Genomic DNA, 21907 nt, shown 5'->3' on the forward strand with positions numbered 1-21907 from the left:
CACTGTTAGAGGCAGCATTTATAGAATCGGAGGATCCCTACAGTGCAGAAGGAGGCCAGTCTGCACCATTGTTGCCCATCCCTAATTGCCCATGAACTGAATGGTCATTTCAGAGTGCAGTTAAGAGTCAACCACCGTCTAGAGAAGCCGTATGTAGACCTCGTCAGCTAAGGATAGCAGATTTCCCTCCCTAAAGCACACTAGTAACTGGGTTTTTATGGCAATCGATGACAGATTCTACAAGTTTGTGACTGTAGGGAATACAAAATCTGGATGGGGTATTACAAAATGTCTATCAGCGAATACTGGAACTCCAAGAACTCGTCTCGATTGTCTTTTGTGGTCAGGCAGAAATTTCCCAAATTTTCTCCCACTCGGGTTTTTTATTTAAACTTTACTACCCCTCTAAGATGTAAGGGGGGAGCACTGGAGATCATGATACTCAGTCACATTTTAATTGTATGAACCCGGTAGATCAGCTAGTTCCTGTTCTGGATTTTATATGTTCCCGTGTATTGCCTTGACTTGACAGGGGGTCACAACAAGACCAATCTTATCCTGACCCAGTGCCCATGTAGGTGCATTTTAAAATACTGGATAGTGGTTAGGAATGGGGATGTATTTCTCCTAATCCAGGAGTACTGAGGTTTCTCGTAGTACCCTTATCGAGAGCATAACTGAAATATGTCATCCAACACAGGCCAGGAATTGAAGCTGAAACATTCCTGGCCTCAGCAGCTTAGTTGCTCAATGCATTTACCACCTGAACCAATTCAGTTACCACTAACTTTGAGAAACTTGAGAAATGGAGTTCCTCATCGTAGTGTCCTAGGCCCAATCATTTTCAGCTGCTTCATCAATGACCTCCTTTGCATCATAAGGTAAGAAGTGGGGATGTTTGCAGATGACTGCACAATGTTCAGCACCATTCACGACTCCTCAGATACTGAAGCAGTCTATGTCCAAATGCAGCAAGACCTGGACAATATCTAGGCTTGGGCTGACAAGTGGCAAGTTACATTTGCGCCACACAAGTGCCAGGCAATGACCATCTCCTATGAGAGAGGATCTAACCACCGCCCCTTGACATTCAATGGTATTACCATCGCTCAATCCCCCACAATCCCCCACAATCCTGGGGGTTACCATTGATCAGAAACTGAACTAGATTAGCCACATTAATACTGTGGCTACCAGGGCGGGTCAAAGGCTAGGAATCCTACAGCGAGTAACTCACCTCCTGACCCCCCCCAAAACCTGTCCACAATCTCTACAAGGCAGAAGTCAGGAATGTAATGGATTGTCTGGACGAGTGCAGCTCCAACAACACTCAAGAAGTGCAACACCATCCAGGACAAAAGCAAATTACTGCAGATGTTGGAATCTGAAACCAAAAGAGAAAATCCTGGAAAATCTCAGCAGGTCTGGCGGCATCTGTACGGAGAGAAAAGAGCTAACATTTCGAGTCCAGATGACCATTTGCCAAACCATCCAGGACAAAGTAGCCTGCTTGATTGCTCCCCCTTCCATAAACATTCAAACCCTCCACTATCGACGGACAGTGGCAGCCGTGTGTGTACCATCTACAAGATGCACTGCAGTAACTCACCAAGGTCCCTTAGACAGCACCTTCCAAACCCACGACCACTACCATCTAGAAGGACAAGAGCAGCAGATGCCTGGGAACCCCACCAACTGGGGGTTCCCCTCCAACTCACTCACAACGTTGACTTGGAAATATATTACTGCCCCTTCACTGTCACTGGGACAACACCCTGGAACTCCTTCCCTGATAGCACAGTGGGTGCACCTACGCCTTAAGGACTGTAGCGGTTTAAGAAGGCAACTCACCACCACCTTCTGAAGGGCAACTAGGGATGGGCAATAAATGTTGGCCTAACCAGTGACGCCCACATCCCGTAAATTAATTAAAACTTGATGGGACCTTTTGGCTTACGCCAGAGTTTAATGCAGCAGAAAATGGGGTGTGTTCTTCTCTTGTTTTTAGGTACAAAATGGGTGCAAAGCTCACCAATTATAGCAGCCGGGACATGAGCCCAAACTGCAGTTTACAAAAAGTTGTTCATCCCCATGAATGTAGCAGCGAGGGACGTACAACTTATTGAAAGTTCACAAAATTCACAAAATTAGTTAGTGATGAGCAGAACAGGCTGCATGTCAGCCCCAGTCAGAAATCTTTCCTGCAGCCACCAGCTGAAGAAAAAACAGCTACCAGACCTTCCATCCCTACATTTGTTTTGGATTTCTAGCACCTACGGTATTTTGGTTTTTTTTGTCAGTTAGTTTCCAATGTTCATATTCTTTCAGGAGTCACCCCCCCCCCCCCCCCCCCCCCCGCCCCCAACACACACACACTTGCGAACTCCACAATCCTAGCATGGACTGGTCAATATTACACCACAGACAGGTTTCAAAATTGGACATAACCAGCTCTCCGAGGTGCTTTTCACTAACTGAATCACAGTTAAGGAATGAAGTAACCGAGGCTGAAGAATGGTGGCATAACAACACACACTCAAACACCTGCCAAGTGATCCAATGTAATCGGGGAAACTCCAGTATTCTACTTCTACATTAAATCCAGATTACAATGTAATTAATCCAGAATCGCCTTATAATGAATGGACAGGTATCACAGCACCAAATGCCAGTGTCACTGAATCATGTTTGAGCACAGGTGAAAACTGAGGGAATATCTACTTTAGGTTGGTAATTCTGTAGCAATGCTGATACAAATCACTTACAGATGGGGCACAGCATGATGGGGGCGGGGGGCTTAACCAATTCTCAGAGACAATTTCACTTCCGTCAATATATGAATAATCAATTGATAAATTTAATAGTAAATTCCTGCTACAGTTAAACGCCCTTACATAATTCTCCCAACTCTTCCAGGTCACCTACCCTGTCAATCCAGTAGTTTTCCTACCGCTCCCTAAACATCCCACCCCTTTGACTGGATAACTGAACAGGACAATTTGCGTTGCGAATCCTGCAAAGCGAATGTTTACTTGGAAGTTAAAATGTTCTTACTTTACAAGTTCGTTTAAACTTTATTGCATCCGCTACAGTAGCCTCCCTCTGTATATTCTGGACGATGGAAACTAATTGCAGACCCATGTTTTCTGCAGTACTGCTCATTCCAACATACATCTAGCCATGTTTCTTTTGCTTTTTGTCTATCTTGGTGCACCCCTCAACTCAAGAACGCGTCTACAATGTATCTCTCTGCAGCTTTGTTTCAAAGATTTGTCACAAATCGTCTTGTACCAATGCAAAGAATCAATGGTACAAAATCCCATCGCATGGGTTGCGGCACTTGGAAAGATAATGGTACCTCACAGAGCTTTAAGATAAATAGAATTGCAAACCAGCACAATGCAGGTGGATAAAGCGCGCGGCGCATGTTTCATGTACTTACCCCGGGTGGGATCGAACTGCTCATCCACCTCTGGGACCCTTTGGCTGGCTGAGGGATTGCAGCCGGCTAATCATTCCTCGGCGTTTCTTTTGTAGTTGTGTTTTTGTCAGGTCGGAGGTTTCAGTGGGTGGAGAGTGTAAATCCCTCCCTGTCTCCTGTACAATTCTCGAAATGTGTAACTGTTGCAGTGGGAGGGACTCCAGATATCCAGCTTTCGGAGGGGGGCGGGGGGGGGGGGAGGCAATACCAGCTCTGGTACTGGTGGGTTGATGTGGGTCTGGGATCCTGCCCATCCTCCTGCACGTTTGAACAAATGTGTGTGGGCAGCAGGGCAAAGTTGGGATTGTTTTTGAATAAAGGGACGCAGTGAGGTAAATTCAGCGATCTCCGTGCCCCCAGCTGCCCTTTATCCACACTTTCTTTGGATTTTTCTTCATCCAGGAAGAATTTAATTCCTATTTTCTTTCCTGTTTTCCTTGAAATGGTTTGTAAACGGGTTGGCAATTTTTTTTGTTGCAATACGGCATCTGCTAGAGCCAGAATGTTTCGTGTGTCTGTGGGTGTGTGTGGGGGGGGGGGGGGAGGGGGGTCTGTGTTCTATCATTGTGGCCGAGGTCAGGTTATTCCTGCCTTTTTCAAACTTTGATGAAAACTCAAGATGGAGGTTCCCCTTTAAATATGGACCTTCCTGCAGGTTTGACATTCATCTAAACAAGGCCACCTGCTACCCTTGTAGTGCTTTCAAGCACTTTAATGATAATAAGCTCCAGGGTCCCAGGTTCGATTCCCGGCTTGGGTCAGTGTGTGGAGTCTGCATGTTCTCCCGGTGTCTGTGTGGGTTTCCTCCGGGTGCTCCGGCTTCCTCCCACAAGTCCCGAAAGACGTGCTGTTAGATAATTTGGACATTCTGCATTCTCCCTCTGTACCCGAACAGGCACCGGAATGTGGCGACTAGGGGCTTTTCACAGTAACTTCTGCAGCCATCTGGGATGGCCACTTCCCGATTACAAAATGGACACTTTGCAGAGATTGCAGGGAAAATGGACAATTCTGAGAAAACAAGAAGTTCAGAGCTTGCCTGTATATTGGAGCCGCAGCCCCCAGACAAGACCAAAACTGTAGGCCCATTAGCATACTAATGACCCATCTCCGGGGACAAAAGAGTAAAGTAACCGATACTAAGGCAGGCACCCCGGCGGAGACCGAAACAAAGCAGGCCAACGGCCACCTCGGACACACCCAGCCATCAGGGCACCCACCCCTTTATTGGATGAAATCAATAGGAATGATCAAGAAATGGCCCAATTGATTGGGGCCAAGTTCAAGGCCCGCCCAAAAGAGCGCGAAGCCCCTTTGGGTATAAGAACGAGCCCCCAAGAGAGAATTGTTCTCTTGGACCCGGCTCTCACCGAGGAGAGACCTGTCCACCAGCTGCACCAGAAGCAAGTACGTCCAAGGTCAACGCACGCTACCAGACAGACGACCTTAGCTGTTCCCCTGTACCAGTTCGACCCCAGCAGCTTCAGAACCGAACAACGGCCATTGTTCCTCTGACTGAGTGGGCGCCCAAAGTATAGGCTTTAGCAGTAGTGATAGTTTAGTCTGTAGAGTTTCGTGCATGAGTATATTTAACTGTGTGTAAATAAATCAGCATTGACTTTGAACTAACTAACTGGTGTATTGAGTCTTTGATCAGTATTCGGGTTTGAACCTTGTGGCGGTATCAAAAGATACCTGGCGACTCTAGAGCAAACGTAATTAGAATTAAGGAAGGCGACCATATTGACTGCCATATTCAGAGCCAACCAAAGAGAGCAACACTTCATTGTAAGCCGACTTGTGACAATAAAGATTATTGTTATGTGCAGGTTAGGTGGATTGGCCATGCTAAATTACCCCTTAGTGCCCAAAGATTGGGTGGGATTACAGGGAGAAGATGGCGGGATTGGGCCTGGGTAGGGTGCTTTTTCAAACAGTTGGTGCAGACGCGGTGGGCCGAATGGCCGTCTTCTGCACTGTAGGGATTCTGATTCTATGCCTGATCCTATTAACATGCGGTTGTCATTTTCAGTGAGCAGGTGCCAATCCCAAAATGGATATGTACACAAAAGCAGCAGGGTAATCCGATGTATCTAGTTTCTCAGCTTTGCCAAATTTATTATGCCCTGACACCCTGACCCCTTTAGAAATAAATATCTATCCTTGTTAAATGCTGCAGTAAAGACAGAAGGCAGATACTTTGTAAGATTATTTCTCAAGTCATTTTGGTACGATTTTATGACTTTTTATTTGCTGTTGACTCCTTTTCGTTTACCAAGATGTCTTTTGTCACTGAGCTGCCATTTAGATTCTTTCAATGTTGAATAGGTACAATGGGGGTAATTAGAACTGCACACTACACTCCCCTCCCCCTCAATTAAGGGTAGGAGAGGATTCGGGGGTTACATTTTTAAGAATATAAATCCTATCAGATGACCCCTCCCAGGCTCCCTGCCACCCCGCAATCTCCCCCTCTTTTTATCTCAATCTCAGTCCTACCCGCCATCATAATCTCTACTATGATGCCCTCTTCTCCCCACACCACCACATACAAGCCCATGATCTCTGCAGCCCATCAATCCTCCCCACATGTAAACTCTATCTCTCTTCCCGGCAATTGCAATGCTTTTTGCCACCCACTTTTGTCACTTCTGCTCATCTCCTGTTGCCACCATTCAACCAACCTGAAAACCAAGATTTTAGGTACTTACTGTGAGACTGTGGTTGATGACAACCAACATTTCCCAAGATGCAACCTGAATATTAGAGACAATGGACTGGATTTTTGCAGAGTCATGAAGACTCAACAGACCTTTAAAAATAGCAGGTGGGTCCCAGATTTGGAAGCCCCGTCACCTTTTGCAACCAATCCCATTTTTGCCAGTAAAGGTAACGGGATATGACTCACACATGAGGGAAACCCAAATTCAATCCTCAGTTCAAACAGGCCCCATTTTCACTGTATCATGAGCCTTATCCCCCAGTGTTGGAGTTACTGGAGTTACAGATTTTTAGAGTACTCATAAATGCTCTTGAAAGGTGGATAAGGTTTGTACATCTGTCAAGCTCTGAAACTATTTTAATCCTCAGTTCTTTAAAAATTAAGAAAACAGCCTGCCTCTGTCAGTGAGAGGTAGAAAAGACTGAAGCTGTGAAGTTACTTAAAACTTTATCCCTTTCAAAACTAAAGAAATGACTACCAGTGACATTGAGAGATAGAAAAAAAACTAAAGCTTTGAAGTTATTTAAATCCCCAACCCATTTGAAAATTTAAAAAATAGGATGCCTGTTTTAGGATTGTGGGAGTTAATGAGAGTTTTTAAAAAATCTGTTCCAGCAGTTGCAATAGTTGTTTGTTGACATTTCCCCAAGGGCTATGCATTGTTGTTTTTAATGCATGGCTGCATTTCACAAACTATAATTAACTCAGCAGGGGAGCAAAAGTTCACAGCTTGATTGAAGCTCAAAGATGTTATTAAATTACTATTTGTCTTTGATGGGGGTTATGTTGCTTTTATAGGGGAATAAAGACTTGAGGGGACTTAACTGTTTTGAATGGGCTTTCATGAATGGGACTCTTTGTTATAGTAAAGGCAGTAATAGAGATTCAGGTCTTTATTTTATTTCAACTCAACATAGCTTCTTAGGTCTGTCCGCAGTGGATACTGGATGAGTTGGGATGTGTTGGCTTTCAGTTGGCATGGGAGCTCTTAGTGGCCATGGGGATTGGCATGAGCTGGTGTTCGCTCGCATTAAGCATGCGGGTGCAGCAGGCAGTAAAGATGGCAAATGGTATATTGGCCTTCATAGTGAGAGGATTCGAACATGAGCACGGATGTCTTGCTGCAATTATACGGAGCCTTGATGAGACCACATCTGAAATATTTGGTCCCCTTATCTGAGGAAGGAGGTTCTTGCTATAGAGGGAGTGCAACAAAGATTTACCAGACTGATTCCTGGGATGGTGAGACTGACATATGAGGAGAGATTAAGTGGGTTAGGATTATATTCGCTGGAGTTCAGAAGCATGAAGCGGGGGATCTCATAGAAACCTATAACATTCTACAAGGACTAGACAAGGTATATGCAGGAAGGAAGCTCCTGATGGCGGGGGAGTCCAGAACAGGGATCACAGACAAAGAATACTGGGTAAGCCGTTTAGGACTGAGATGAGAAGTTTCTTTTTCCAGAGAGTGGTTAACCTGTGGAATTCGTTCCCACCAAAAGCAGTTGAGGCAGAAACATTGTATGTTTTCAAAAGGAACTCTTAAATATAGCTCTTGGGGATAAAAGGATCAAAGGATAAGGGTGGGGGAGGGAGGGGCGGGGGGAGTGGGAACAGATTACTAAATTGGATAATCAGCCATGATTGTAATGAATAGAATACACACACACTCCTGTCAACCATTTGTGTGAGTTTCCACTGGGGCGGAGGCTGCAAGCCAGGAAATTTCATAACTCCTGTAATCCAACTCGGTGAGGGAAAATCCAGGCCTGGGAAAGAGCAGAAATAGAGACCGCGGGCTGGATTCTCCGCCCCGCCTCGCCACATTTCCGTTTCACCTCACCGGCAGGATGCTCCGTTACCCCGGCTGGTCAATGGGGTTTCCCGTTGTGGGGCAGCCCCACGCCGTCGGGAAACCCCCGGGCTGCCGGAAAAATGGAGCATCCCGCCGGTGTAGAATCCAACCCCAGGAGTATAAGATGGTCAGTTATCAATCCAATCGACAATTCAACAAAAAATGTTATCCAAAGAGAGGCGAAAATGTAGAGCTTGCAACCACAGGAAATGTTCGAAGGAAATGATATGGATGCATTTAAGAGGAAGCTAAACAGGTATATGAGGGAGAAGGTAATGGAGGCTTGCAGTGATAGATTCATATGAGGAAAGGTGAGAGGAAGCTCGAGTGAAGCATGGTGGGAAAGTGGTAGCACTGCTGCCTCACAACTCCAGGGTCCCGGGTTCAATTCTGGCCTCAGGTGACTGTCTCTGTGGAGTTTGTACTGTCTCCCTGTGTCTGCGTGGGTTTCCTCCGGGTGCTCCGGTTTCCTCCCACAGTCCAAAGATGTGCAGGTTAGGTGGATTGGCCGTGCTAAATTGCCCCTTAGTGTCCAAAAGTTTAGGTAGGGTCACTGGGTTACAGTGGAGGCCTGGGCTTAATTAGGGTGCTCTTTCCAAGGGCCAGTGCAGACCTGATGGGCCAAATAACCTCCTTCTGCATTGTAGGGATTCTATGTCTTATAGGAGAATGGAGATGAGAAACATATCAGCCATGATTGAATGGTGGAGCAGACTCGATGGGCCGAGTGGCCTAATCCTGCTCCTATTGGTCTAATGGTCTTATGTTTTTTTAAATTTCGAGTACCCAATAATTTGTTTTCCAATAAAGGAGCAATGGGGCAATTTACCATGGCCAATCCACCTACGCTGCGCATAGTTTTAGGTTGTGGGGGTGAGACCCACACGGACAGGTGGAGAATGTGCAAACTCCACATGGACAGCGCCCCGAAGTCGACATTGAACATGTGTCCTCAGCACCATGAAGAAGCAGTGCTAACCACTGCGCCACCGTGCCATCTGGGATTTTATGATGAATATCGGAGTGGACTGGTTGGGTCAAACGGCCTATTTCCTTACCGTATGTGCTGTGAAATCTTAGTGAGTCTTTATAGAGCAGATTACAGGTGTGAGGCAGTGATGAGGTGGTATTGTCACTGGATCTGTAATCCAGAGACCCAGGGTAATGCTCTGGGGTACAGGGTTCAAATCCCATTGCAGCAGATGTTGAGTTCCATAAAACTTTGGAATTAAAAGTCTAACGATGACCATGAATCCATCGTTGATTTTTGTAAAAACCCATCTGGTTCACTAACACCCTTCAAGGAAGGAAATCTGCCATCCTTACCTAGTCTGACCTACGTGTGACTCCACATCCACAGCAATGTCTTTGATTCTTGAATGCCCCCTGTAGTCCAGCAAGTCACTCAGGTCAAGGGTAATGAGGGATGGGCAATAAATGCTCGCTCAGCCAGTGACATTCACATCCCATGAATACTGTCTGCTGGATTAGGTGAGAGGGTTTGCCCTTGTGTGGTACAGCTAGGTCTTGAATTGTGGTAATGTGCTGGCTGATGCATAACTTTGTCTTCCAATGAGGCCTTATGATGATATCCTTATAGGAGAAAAGCATTGAAACATATAAACATGGCAGAGAAAAAAAGGCAAGCTGGCCCATCAATCTTGCACTCATGATGCCTGGACCATTATGACTTTCAACTCCCCACCCCACCTAAAGCTATATAATCCCAGTTTCCTCCCACAGTCCAAAGATGTGCGGATTAGGAGGATTGGCCATGCTAAATTGCCCATTAGTGTCCAAAAAATGTTAAGTGGGGGTTACTGAGTTACGGGGATAGGGTAGATACGTGGGTTTCAGTAGGGTGCTCTTTATATGGGCTGGTGCAGACTCGATAGGCTGAATGGCCTCCTTCTGCACTGTAATTTCTATGATTCTTTGAATCCCCTGAGAGATGCAAACAAAAAACAGGACCTAAGATGGGGAAAATGTAATTCCTCTCTGGCCTCTTCAAAACTTTGCAAATTGGCAATCTGGTAATTAACTGTAGATCTACTTCTCTTCAATCCGGTGTAATCCCTGTCTCAGCTTAGAACCGGCCCTGTTCCCTCTCAAAGTCATGCAGAGAGTTAGAACCCTTCGTGCAAAAGAAGTGCTACCAAACATCTAGCCTGTTCCTGCTTTTATAAAGTTCACATGCATGTCCTCCCCAGCATGTCAAACTGAAATAATCTTGCATTAGATACACAACATAAGTTTTGTCGCTTTATGTACCTCTATCATGTCACCTCCAAGTCAATAAGAACACCTTCCCACACTAACCCAATGAGGTGAGAGGGTTCTGTGTGCCCCAAAGGAGTGTTTCTCAGCATCGGGAGGAGGCCCCCCATTGGCCGGTGGTGGGATCACTCCCACAAGGCAGTGCAGTTGGACCCATGAGTGATGCCTTGGACTTTAGGGAATTCCAGGGGCCTCCCATTGTTACCAATGTTCCATATAAGAACATGATGGTGACTGCCCTAGTGAGCAATGTGGCAGTGGCCTGTTTGATGCTGTATGTATATGCTCTTTGGGAATTAACTGGAGACATAAAAATTCAGGCACTTTCTGCTAATGTTCCCAGTCAGAGGCCAGCCTCATCCCAGTGGCAATGTTATCTCTGGGCCATTTCCCCAACAGCTGACTCATCTCTATCATAGAACATAGAGCGATAAAGCGCAGTACAGGCCCTTCGGCCCACGATGTTGCACTGAAACAAAAGCCATCTAACCTACACTATGCCATTATCATCCATATGATAATGAAGTTGAGTCTTGAGTTGAGTTGTCTTGAGATATTCGCAGGTGGGTGTCTCTGATCAGTGCACTTACCTTCATCGGGAAGCTGGGGAAGGACAAACTGAAACAATTATACATCCATCTTTCCATCTCCTTCTGTCTCCAAAAATGCTTAAATTGAGAGAACCCCTCAATCCAATGCTCAATTCAAGAAGATGGATTTCAGGAATTAAAAATGTAAGATTAAATCATCAAGTATTCAGTTGCTTGAAGGTCACAGCTTATTTTTCCTTGATTGACTATTTCATTTAGCAAAGTCAGCCATATCTTAACATGGTGGCCAAGGTTTCACCTGCCACCGAGGTGATTTGAGCGGCAAGGGTGCAGTGAAATGGACAGCTGTGTGGATCATCCCCCACCCCTGGTGAGTTCCTGTCATTGGGACATTTTACTGATGGCAGGACCAGATGCAGAGAGCCTACCAGCCCCAAGAAGGTGGGATGCTGCCTTACATATGCCCAATTAGGGGGCCAGTTTACGGTGTCATTGGCAGTTTGCTGACAGTGGGCTAAATGGAGGGGGGAGTCCCAGTGGCAGCCCAGGAGGGAAAGTCTCAAGGGACAAAGAATAATAATAATTATCATCATCATAGTGGACATTGGGCAGGGAAGGCAGGCATTAATATGCCCAAGGTGCCTGACACCTTCCCCGCCCACCATCATATGGGAGAGAGAGGTCTAGGAGTGGGCGGGAAGGTGGGGGGAAAACCATGCCCTTAATTTTATGATTTCCACCATCACCTGCAATTATATTGGTGGGATGGGGGTGGGGAGTGTTGAATGTATTAAATCCAGCACTTCAGCCATCCTACCATTGAATTCATGCTTCAGTTACCAGCACTCTGTCTGAGTCACAAGGTTCTGGGTTCAACTCTCTCTCCAGGGCATGAACACAAAACATCCAGCTGATACCCAGTGCAATGCTCAGTGGGAGGACGTCCTGCCTTTGCCAATCAGATTGGCTGTAGTTCTAGCATTCCCGAGAATGCCAGAGCTCAGTAGTGGGTGCTGCTGGGATTGCAGGAAGGAGCATGAATGAGAACAATGACTGCCGGAAATAGGCACGTTTCGCACATTTCAGGGGCGGAGGGATCTGATAGCCTGGGCGGCGCGAGGGGGGGGGGGGGGGGGGGTTGACCTACTGACTCACCCCCACCTGCCCATGCCAACTGCTAGGGCATCATAATATCTGGTCAATAGGCTTACTGGCAAACTTAATTGATCTGTAAATGATGAATGTAAATGTGGTGGGCAGTCTGCTGATTTTAGCAACCGTCCACCCAGTGCATTATGGAGGTCAACTTGGGGGTGGGCAGGGGGGTGGTAGGCTGGACTCTCCTCGTATTTTGCATGACCAGCCCCCCAACCCCATAAAACATGCCCAGCTGGAGGACCACAAAATACAGCCCTAAGTAATTAAGCGCAACATTTGCATCTTCGGCAATCGTTATGGCAAGGAATGCAATATTGTTGAGATTGAAGAAATTTCACATGATTTAAAAAAATATTTTATTAAAATTTTCCCATCAATAAACAAAACCAAACAACATAATTAACCAAAATTACACAATAAAAGAAAGATAGTAACAAGCAAAAGCACATATCAACTTTAACCCCCAAAATTGAACTGAACCTCTGCTGCCTCACAGTGCCAGGGACCTGGGTTCAATACCGGCCTCGGGGGACTGCGTGGAGTTTGCATGTTCTCCTTGTGTCTGCTTGGATTTCCTCCGGGTGCTCCAGTTTCCTCCCACAGTCCAAAGGTGTGCAGGTTAGGTGGACTGGCCATGTTAAATTGCCCCAAAGTGTCCAAAGGTTGGGTGGGATTACAGGGATCGGGTATGGAATTTTGCCTAGGTGGGGTGCTCTTTGGAGGGTCAGTGCAGACTCGATAGGCCGAATGGCCTCCTTCTGCACTGTAGGGATTCTATGAACCTCCTAACAGCTGACAGTGACTAGCTCCTTAAAAAAGGAAATGAATGGCTGCCATCAGAGGTAGAACCCCTCCACCGACCCTCTTACTGTGTACTTAACTTTCTCCAAATGTCGAAAATACATGAAGTCACCCAACCAAGCCGAGGCACTGGGTGGAATAGGAGAACTCCACCCAAGCAGAACTCATCTCTGTGCTATCAATAATAATAATCTTTATTGTCACAAGTAGGCTTATATTAACACTGCAGTGAAGTTACTGTGGAAAGTCCCTAGTCGCCACATTCTAACGCCTGTTCTGGTACACAGAGGGAGAATTCAGAATGTCCAATTCACATAAATAGCATGTATTTCTGGACTTGTGGAAGGAAACTGGAACGCCCGGAGGAAACCCACGCAGAGACCGTGCAGACTCCGCACAGACAGTGACCCAAGCCGGGATTCGAACCTGGGACCCTGGCGCTGTGAAGCAACATGCCGCCTGCACGAGGAGATGGTGAGGACATCCGCCTTCACCCCCGACTGAAACACTGAGAGTTCAATACCCCAAATGTAGCCACCAGTAGATATAGATTCAAATCAACATTGAGTAACTTCGACATGGTGTTGAAGAAAGAGGCTCAGAAGTAGACCGAGTTGGGACAAGACCCGAACATATGAGTGTGGTTAGCCGGCCTCTGACAGCAGCACTCACACCCCGTAGAAAAATCCACTCATCCTCACTTTAGTCAGATGCGCTCTATGCACCACCTTGAATTGAATCAAACTTAACCGAGCAGATGAAAACACGTGATTGACCCTGCGAAGAGTCTCACTCCACACTTCACCCTCCATAATGGAACCCAATTCAAACTCCCATTTCATCCTCACTTCACTCAACGGAACTGACTCCGCTGAGAGGATATTGTCGTATGTGGTCCCCCCATCAGACCCAGCCAAAGACAAAATCCTCTTCAACAGGGAAGAGGGTGGTGCCAAGGGAAAGGAGGGAAAAGCCTTGCGCGAAAAATCACAAATCTGAAAATAGCTGAAAAGACTGGAACCAGGTGGTTGGAATTTCTCCACCAATCCTTAAATCTGACAAACCTCCTGCTGCACGATCACTTACACAAAGACGAGAGTAGGATGTAATCGAGGCTTTATTACACTGAGATGTGTGACCTCCTACAGCAGCTGACAAAATGGCTGCTGTACTGGGAGCACACATATTTATACTCCGCCGACTGGGCGGAGTCAGCAGGCAGGGTTCTACCGCTGTACCTGTAGCACAGGGGCCTTACCGTAAAGCACCTATATCAACATCCTATATATACAATATATACATCAGTGGTGACTACCACATTCACCCCCTGTTAAAAGAAATGAGTCCGGCGGGGGTGGTGGAGAACTATATACAGAAAGTTGTGTTTTAAAAGTACAGATAATATTACAAATTCAGGCGGTCCGGTGCCTTGATCTGTCGTTGAGAGCGCCGCAGTGCTGGTGGCGACTCCGGCGGCGGCTTGGTCTTCGGTGATTCCGGGAGAGTGTTGATATCTTCTTCATCCCTGGGTGTGAGCAAGGGGAGGACGGATTGCCCCGGAGCGGGGGCTGCGGTGGGGTGCGCCGGGGGGGGAGAGGGTGGCGCCGGGACGGAGGGGGGGTGGTGTGGAACCAGCTGGTGCCAGGTCCCTGAGGGAGACTGTGCCATCGGGGTATGCTACGTAGGCGTACTGCGGGTTAGCGTGAAGTAGCTGTCCCCTCACAACCAACGGGTCCGCCTTGTGGAGTCGAACGTGTCTACGGAGGAGAACGGGTCCTGGAGCTGCCAGCCATGCCGGGAGCGAAACCCCAGAGGTGGACTTCCTAGGGAAGGCAAAGAGACGTTCATGAGGGGTTTCATTAGTCGCGGTGCACTGGAGCGATCGAATGGAGTGAAGTGCGTCGGGGAGGACCTCCTGCCAGGGGGAGGCCGGGAGATTTCTGGACCGTAGGGCCAGCTGGACGGCCCTCCAGACCGTCCCATTCTTCCTCTCCACCTGCCCGTTTCCCCTGGGGTTGTAGCTGGTCGTCCTGCTCAAGGAAATGCCCCTGTTGAGCAGGTACTGGCGCAGCTCATCGCTCATGAATGAGGATCACCGGTCGCTGTGGACGTAGGTGGGGAAGCCGAACAGAGCGAAGATGGTGTTGAGGGCTTTGATGACGGTGGCAGACGTCATGTCGGGGCATGGGACGGCAAAGGGGAATCGGGACTATTCATCGACCACACTGAGAAAGTACGTGTTGCGGTCGGTGGAGGGGAGGGGCCCTTTGAGGTCCACGCTGAGGTGTTCAAAGGGGTGGGAGGCCTTCACCAGGCGTGCACGGTCTGGCCGGTAGAAGTGCGGTTTACACTCCGCGCAGACCTGGCAGTCTCTGGTGATTGTCCTGACTTCCTCGATGGAGTAGGGCAGGTTGCGGGCCTTGATGAAATGGTAAAAACGTGTGACCCCTGGGTGACAGAGGTTGTCGTGCAGGGTCCGGAGTCGGTCCACTTGTGCGCTGGCACATGTACCTTGGGATAGGGCATTGGGGGGCTCGTTGAGCTTACCGGGGCGATACAAAATCTCGTAACTGTAGGTGGAGAGCTCGATCCTCCACCTTAAGATTTTATCATTTTTGATCTTGCCCCGCTGTGTGTTATTAAACATGAAGGCTACCGACCGTTGGTCAGTGAGGAGAGTGAATCTCCTGCCGGCCAGGTAATGCCTCCAATGCCGCGCAGCTTCAACGATGGCTTGGGCCTCTTTTTCGAAGGAGTGCCGAATTTTGGAGACATGGAGGGTGCGGGGAAAGAATGCCACGGGCCTGCCTGCCTGGTTGAGGGTGGCGGCCAGAGCGACGTCTGATGCATCGCTCTCGACTTGGAAGGGGAGCGTCTCGTCGACCGCGTGCATCGCGGCCTTGGCAATGTCGGTTAAAGGCCTGGTGAGCATCGGCCGTCAGAGGAAAAACAGTGGATTGAATGAGTGGGTGGGCCTTGGCCGCATAGTTTGGGATCCACTGGCCGTAATACGAAAAGAATCCCAGGCAACGTTTGAGGGCCTTGGGGCAGTGGGGGAGGGGGAGTTCCATGAGGGGGCGCATGCGATTGGGGTCGTGCCCCAGAACTCCGTTCTGGACCACATAGCCGAGGATGGCTAAGCGGTTCGTGCTGAACACGCACTTCTCCTTGATATATGTGACGTTGAGGAGAGTGGCGGTGTGGAGAAATTTGGCAAGGTTGGCGCATGGTCCTGCTGATCGTGGCCACAGATGGTGACATTGTCCAGGTACGAGAAAGTGGCCTGCAGCCCGTACCGGTCAACCATTCGGTCCATCTCCCGTTGGAAGACCGAGGCCCCGTTGGTGACGCCGAAGGGATCCCTAAGAAAGTGGTAAAGGCAGCCGTCTGCCTCAAACGCTGTGTATGGGCGGTCTGCCCTGCAGATGGGGAGCTGGTGGTAGGCAGATTTCAGGTCTACTGTCGAGAAGACCCGGTACTGTGCAATCTGATTGACCATATCAGATAGGCACGGGAGGGGGTATGCGTCGAGCTGCGTGTACCGATTGATGGTCTGACTGTAGTTAACGACCATCCTGTTTTTCTCCTCAGTTTAGACCACTACCACTTGGGCTCTCCAGGGGCTGTTGCTGGCCTCGATGATGCCTTCCCGAAGCAGCCGCTGGACTTCAGACCTGATGAAGGTCCTGTCCTAGGCGTTGTCCCGTATGCTCCTGGTGGCGACGGGTTTGCAATCCGGGTTTAGGTTTGCAAAAAGGGAAGGTGGGTCGGCCTTAAGGGTCGCGAGGCCGCACACAGTAAGGGGTGGTAGGGGCCCGCCGAATTTCAGGGTTAGGCTCTGGAGGTTGCACTGGAAATCCAGACCGAGTAGCAAGGCAGTGCAGAGGTTGGGGAGGACGTAGAGGCGGAAGCCGCTGAACTCTACGCCCTGGACAGTGAGAGTGCCGATGCAGTACCCCCGGATCGCCATGGAGTGGAATCCGGAGGCCAGGGAGATTCTCTGGTTAGCGGGGTGTACCGCGAGGGAGCAGCGCCTTACCGTATCGAGGTGAATGAAGCTCTCAGTGTTCCCTGAGTCCAGCAGGCAGGAGATCTCGTGCTCGTTGACCTTCACTTTAGTTGAAGCAGTCGCGAGGTTGTGTGGTCGAGACTGGTCAATCGTGACCGAGGCGAGACGCGGCTGGTCGTTGGCGGTTGCAGGCGATGAGCGGCCGGATGAGGTGCCCGATGGGCATGGGCCCTGAGTCGGGTAAAATGGTGGCGCCCATGGGCCGCACGTGTTGTGGGGGAAGCAAGATGGCGGCGCCTGTTGGTCCTGGGAGGAACAAGATGGCGGCGCCCACGGACCGCATGTGTTGCGAGTCGAGCAAGATGGCGGCATCCACTGGCCGTACGTGGTCCGAGGAGGGGAAGATGGCGGCGCCCACTGGCTGCAACTGGGGGGTGCCGGGACAATAGCGACGATTGAGCGGGACTGGCACACTGCAGTGAAATGTCCCTTCTTGCCACAGGCCTTGCAGAGGGCGCTCCACGCCGGGCAGTGCTGTCGGGGGTGTTTTGACTGCCCACAGAAGTAGCATTTGGGACCCCCAGGGTTGGTTGGCTGCCGTGCTGCACAGGCGTAGGATTGGCTGAAGGCTGTCGCTGATGTGGTCCACGATGGGGCGGCCGTCTGCGGAGTCCACGATGCACAGGGGGGGGGGGGCCGCACAGTCGGGGGCATAGGCCTGAATGTTGCGTGATGCGACCGTAAGTGAAAATGCTAGCTTTTTGGTGGCTGCGGGGTCGAGCGTGGCCCCCTTTAAGAGGCGCTGGCGGATGTGGTCAGACCCTATGCCCATAACAAATGCGTCTCTCATTAGGAAATTCGAGTGTTCCATGGCTGAAACGGCCTGACAGTCACAGTCTCAAACTAGGGGGAGCAGGGACAACCAGAAATCTTCCACCGACTCACCGGGAAGTTGACACCGCGTGGAGAGGAGGTGCCTGGCGTAGAGTGTGTTAGTCCGCTGAGCGTAGTTTTCCTTCCGAAGCGCCATGGCCTCTGCGTCGGTCAGCGCGTCCTGGACAAGTGGAAAGACTTGGAGCTCAGCCGCGTGTAAAGGATCTGGAGCTTCTGTGCTTCTGGAATTTGGTCTGGCGCAGACCCGATGTACGCTTCAAAACTGGCTAGCCAATGTTCAAAGTCCTTTTTGGCGTTGTCTGATTGCGGATGCAGCTGCAGACGATCCGGCTTGATGCGAAGGTCCATCTTCTGAAAAACTCAGTGTAATAAATTGATGCACGATCAATTACACAAAGACGAGAGTAGGATGTAATCGAGGCTTTATTACACAGAGATGTGTGGCCTCCTACAGCAGCTGACGAAATGGCTGCTGTACTGGGAACACACATATTTATACTCCGCCTACTGGGCGGAGTCAGCAGGCAGGGATCTACCCCCGTACCTGTAGTACAGGGGCCTTACCGTAAAGCACCTATATCAACATCCTATATATACAATATATACATAAGTGGTGACTACCACACCTTCGCTCCACAAACAGATCTCTAAACCTGTTAATTTCTGTGTCTCTCTGGTGTGCACTCCAGTGGATCTAGTTATTACCTATGCCACAAACAGTGACCAGATTGTTTTTGGCGTTGCCTCCAGTGGCCTACGCCAGCAGCTTCTTAAAATTAAAGGCCTGACCTTAGCGTCTGCGGTGGAAGCTTGTGTCCTCCATGAAAATGCAACCAGCCGTTTTGCCCAATTTCAGGCGACCGAATCGGCACGGAGGGGGTCCCTAGCCGTCGAATCGGCAAGCCAGGCCGCCCACGAGGCCGAACGCATCCAGGCAATTGATTATCCCCGGCCCGCGTCCCGGACGAGGGCGGCCGTTTCCCGTGCAAGTCTCCCGCACTTGGGCGCGCCAAAACCAACGGCAACATCGAGGGACGCACTGCGCAGGCGCGCCCGATGCAAGACCGAACTGCGCATGCGCAGTGGCGTAACGAACGCCGTGACGTCATGACGTGCGGCAACTGTGGAGCTGTACATTTAAAAGGGCAATGTCCTGCTAAAAACCGACAGTGCCTACGATGTGGCAAGATGGGCCACTACGCTGCCTACTGTCGAGCGGTTCAACCGATGGATCCTACACATCTCCGACAACCTCGCAGACACGTCAGGACCGTCCAGCCCGTACATGAGGACATCCAGCCAAATGACACAGATGACCAAGATGCCTTCAGGGTTTCAGTCATTGATGTGAACAGGGTCAACACCATCAATCTGGCCGATGAATGGAGTGCCACCCTGACGGTCAACCGATCGCAGATCACTTTCCGCCTGGACACTGGCGCATCCGCCAACCTCATAGCATATTCAGCATTCCATGCCATGAAGGTCAAACCACCTATCCAGCCATCCCGGTGCAAGATGGTTGACTATAACGGGAACGTCATCCCGGCCATGGGATCTTGCCAGCTCCAGGTTACACACAAAACGCACACGGCCACACTCCCCTTTGAAATTGTTGGCTCATTGAAAGATTCCTTGCTGGGCACACAGGCATGTAAGGCTCTTCACCTTGTACAGCGAATTATGTCTCTCTCTCCAGACGACACATCCGACTTCCTGGATGCTGACTTCAACGCAAATCTCCAATCCCTCCTTGCTCACAACCAGGAGGTATTTGAAGGCATGGGGACACTGCCATACACATACAAAATTTGCCTCAAACCAGACGCCATCCCGGTCGTTCACGCACCTCGCAGGGTTCCTGCGCCACTTAAAGACCGCCTCATGTTGCAGCTGCAGAATCTCCAGGACCAAGGGGTCCTATCCAGGGTCACGGAGCCCACGCCATGGGTCAGCTCCATGGTGTGTGTCAAGAAGCCCTCTGGCGAGCTCCGCATCTGTATAGACACTAAAGACCTAATAATAACATTATGCGGGAACACTATCCCATACCTAAACGAGAGGAAATCACCAGTGAGATGGCCAAAGCCAAAATATTCACCAAACTGGATGCTTCTAAAGGATTTTGGCAGATCCAACTGGACCCGTCCAGCCGAAAGCTATGTACTTTTAACACCCCTTTTGGCAGATTCTGCTACAACCGGATGCCATTTGGCATCATCTCGGCATCCGAGGTCTTCCACAGAATAATGGAGCAGATGATGGAAGGCATCGAAGGGGTACGCGTATATGTGGACGATATCATCATCTGGTCCACCACTCCGCAGGAGCACATACATCGTCTCCAACGCGTTTTCGCCTGCATACGAAACAATGGCCTGCGCCTCAACCGCGCCAAGTGTGCCTTTGGCCAGACCGAATTGAAATTCCTGGGGGACCACATCACCCGATCAGGGGTCCGTCCCGATGCGGACAAGGTAAGCGCCATCACAGCCATGCCACGGCCGGCCGACAAGAAAGCCGTACTACGATTCCTGGGCATGGTCAACTGACAAATCCCAAATTTCTTTACCCGTCAGTCTGGCCTCAATAAAAGTCGAGATGGATTTGCAGGTACAGCATTAGTTATTTTATTTGGCTTGCAAGCCTGATTCATCTCAGAGGCATAAGACACATCCAGTCTCCTACACCCCGGAAAGCGAATGAACAAAGAGACAAAGGGATCTCTGCAAATCAATTCAAATGGTATCAAGTTTCACATACACGATTCCCATAGGTCATCCTATACCCCTCCTGACCTAGTCAGACATTCTGATTGGCTCACTTCCAATCCCTTCCTCTGGCCCCTATTACCCAGCATCCTTTTCTCCTCCTTTGGTGGACACACCTCCTCCTTGCTTTGCCATGCGGTCTGAAATCCTTTGTCTGTGAACTCACCAGAATGAGACTGGCCTATCTCTACATTACAGTAACTAATATTTCTAAAGTAACTATTTTATATCACATTCGTCACAACTTCCTCAGGAAATTCATTCCCAACCTTGCTTCCCACACAACGGCTCTGCGCCATCTCGTAAAGAAATCTACAGAGTTCCAGTGGCAACATACACACCAGCTGGAATGGGAGAAGCTCAAACACAAACTTGCCACGGCACCAGTGTTGGCGTTCTTCGACACGTCTCGTCCCACCAAAATCTCAACTGATGCCAGCCAATCTGGCATTGGAACAGTGCTCCTGCAGAAAGTTAACACGTCATCATGGGCCCCGGTTGCCTATGCATCACGGGCCATGACCCCTACGGAACAGCGCTACGCGCAAATTGAAAAAGAATGCCTGGGCTTGCTAACTGGTTTGGACAAGTTCCACGATTATGTATATGGTCTTCCACGATTCACGGTCGAAACTGACCACCGCCCCCTGGTCAACATAATAAACAAGGACCTGAACGACATGACCCCTTGCCTCCAGCGCATCTTACTTAAACTCAGGAGGTATGATTTCCAACTGATCTACACTCCAGGGAAGGACCCCATCGTGGCGGATACCCTATCCCGAGCAGTGAGTACACCACCAGATGCGGAGGGGTTCGTATGTCAAGTTGAGGCATACGTGGCTTTGACAGCGGCAAATCTGCTGGCTAACCACCCCAGTCTGGCCCGCATACGCGCAGAGACAGCGGCCGACCCCCTTCTACAGCGAGTGATGCGCCACATGACGGAAGGTTGGCTCAAAGGGCAGTGCCCGCAGTTCTATAATGTGCGAGATGACCTAACCACCATTGATGGGATCCTTCTGAAGCTAGATAGGATCGTCATTCCGCACAGTATGCGCCAGATGATTCCCAATCAAATACACGAAGGCCACTTGGGAGTCGAGAAGTGCAGACGGAGGGCCCGAGAGGCGGTATATTGGCCGGGCATTAATGACGATATTGCCAACATGGTACTCAATTGCACAACCTGCCAGAGGTTTCAGCCGGCGCAACCTCCTGAGACGCTTCTGCCCCATGAGCTGGTGACGTCCCCCTGGGCGAAGGTGTGTGTCGACCTATTTCACGCGCTTGGCATGGACTATATTATCATCATAGACTACTTCTCCAATTACCCAGAAGTCATACCCCTACACGATATGACGTCGTCTGCAGTCATCAGGGCC

General features: G+C 49.5%; 1 protein-coding gene across 2 annotated transcripts in view; it reads right to left on the reverse strand.

Moving 5' to 3' along the window:
• The window catches only part of LOC140391991 (P2Y purinoceptor 2-like), a 43724-nt gene extending 40154 nt beyond the window's left edge, over window positions 1-3570 (reverse strand). Inside the window, exon 1 of one of the 2 annotated variants that reach the window (XM_072477110.1) lies at window positions 3443-3570. The gene's annotated coding sequence lies outside the window, so the exon portion shown is untranslated. The remainder of the gene's footprint in view (window positions 1-3442) is intronic. The other variant, XM_072477111.1, reaches the window with a different exon arrangement.
• Between the last annotated feature and the right edge of the window lie 18337 nt (window positions 3571-21907).

This window comes from Scyliorhinus torazame, chromosome 15 (assembly GCF_047496885.1).
Source record: "Scyliorhinus torazame isolate Kashiwa2021f chromosome 15, sScyTor2.1, whole genome shotgun sequence".
Lineage (NCBI taxonomy): Eukaryota > Metazoa > Chordata > Chondrichthyes > Carcharhiniformes > Scyliorhinidae > Scyliorhinus > Scyliorhinus torazame.